This window comes from Hevea brasiliensis, chromosome 1 (genome assembly GCF_030052815.1).
Source record: "Hevea brasiliensis isolate MT/VB/25A 57/8 chromosome 1, ASM3005281v1, whole genome shotgun sequence".
In the NCBI taxonomy this organism is placed as follows: Eukaryota; Viridiplantae; Streptophyta; class Magnoliopsida; order Malpighiales; family Euphorbiaceae; genus Hevea; species Hevea brasiliensis.
In genome coordinates this window covers 80,738,225-80,740,307 of record NC_079493.1, presented here as the reverse complement: position 1 = coordinate 80,740,307, position 2,083 = coordinate 80,738,225, and positions in this window count along the sequence as shown.

Here is a 2,083-nt window from a genome sequence, read left to right as displayed (position 1 = left end):
TTTTGCCCTGAAGGCAAGATTCACAAGTTGGAGTAGGCTCAGAGCCCAATAAAGATAAAATCCCCATTTTCTCTAGTTTTATAATCCTATCTTCTGCAACATGACCTAACTTTAAGTGCCAAATATATTTTGAACTTGAGTTGATTTTCACCATGGCATTGCATTCATTTAGATCACTTGCATTCAATTTGTGTTTGTCATTATTATCCAAATAATAAAGACCATCATTCATATAACCCGAACCAACATATTTATTTCCAAAATAAATATCGCAAACATCATCTGTGAATTGAAATTCATAGTCATTTTTAGTCAAACTAGATATAGAAATGATGTTCTTAAAAGCATCGGTTACATATAAAATATTATCCAAACACAAAACATGTCCAAACATGTAAAAAGATTTAGATCCTATGGCTAAAGCTTCAATAGTTGAGCCGTCACCAATCTGGAGTCTAATATCTCGAGAACGCAAGCTGTTACTATTTGCTAGTTCCTGCATATCATAAGAAATGTGAGAACTGGCACCAGTATCTAAAACTCAAGCTGTAGATGAACTATGAGTATCATTAGAATCTAAATAACAAGATATGGACATACCTTCCGAAGGTGTATCCTTCTTATTCTTTAGAGAAGCAAGATACTCTGGGCAGTTCCTTTTCCAGTGCCTATCCTTCTGACAGTGGAAACACTTTCCTTAGCCTCCATCAGCTTTAGTCTTCTCTTTCTATTTAGCTATTTTCTTAGAAGGACCAAGAATATGAGATTTCTTTTTCTTATTGCCCTTCTTCTTGTTGGACTTTCCAGCAGAAGAAGATGCAATCAAAGCTACCTCTTTTCCTTTATTGCCCGGTATATTCTTTTGGGCAATAACCAGCATGTTGAGTAAACCAGCCAAGGTGCATTCCTATTTAGTCATATGAAAATTTGTCACAAAATTACCAAATGACTCAAGAAGGGACTGAAGGATCAAATCCGTCTACAGCTGGAAATCCATGTTAAAGTCAAGATGTTCCAGCTGCTTAATCAGCCAAATCATCTTGTGGCTATGATCCCCAAGATTCTGTCCCTCAAACATCCTTATGCGAAATAGCTGTCTAGATATCTCACACCTAGCATTCCTGCTGTGCTCACCATACAACTTTTGTAAGAGAAGGAGGATCTCACTCGCACTCTGCATGTTCTTATGCTGCTTCTATAACTCATTACTCATGGAAGCAAGCATGTAATATTTAGCTCTCATATCATGCTCCTTTCACTTGTCCAAAGTTTCATGTTCCTCTTGAGTGGCCTCTAGAGGTAAGGCACTAGGAACATTTGAGTCTAGAACATATCTTATATGTTCAAGGTTTAGGACAAGTTTCAAATTTCTTAGCCAATCAGATAAATTAGGTCCTGTCAACCTATTGCGATCAAATATGCTTGCAAGGATATTGGATGGTGGTGATTGTTCTGTGCTCATTATTATCAGAAAATTAACTGCAGAAAATAACTAGATGAATTAGTAAATGTATCATGTAATCAATCAAAATGATTATGATCTTTTAATCAAATTGGTCCTCCCACTAACTTAGCGAATCCTACACTTCCAAAGTAGAAAACGAAAATCCTAGTTGGATGGATTTCTAGTGGGTGATTGAATTCTTATAATCCTATTGATCATCCTCAGGCACATCCATTATTGGAATAATAATAAATTATAAGTGAGCAACTCCTTGCCCATCACATTTCATGTGAGGTTTAATCCTTTCCCTAGCCCCTAATGCTCAAAATCTCAGGCACATCCATTATTGACTTATCTTGCATTAGTTAAGTCGATCCTATTGAGCCAGTAAACATGCAAATAATTTTAATGTCCTCAGGCATATTCATTATTGGCCACCAAACCATTTATATATTTACAACATCTCATGCTTAACAATTATTCTTAAGAAAATCTCTTAAATTAATTGCATCATATGCAACTATTTAAAATTTCTTAAAATAATTGCTTCAATGGAGGGCCCATGTTATAATTACTTTAATTATAGCATATCCAACTTAATCATTTGTTTGGAAGATTTTATGGTTGTCCTAATTACTA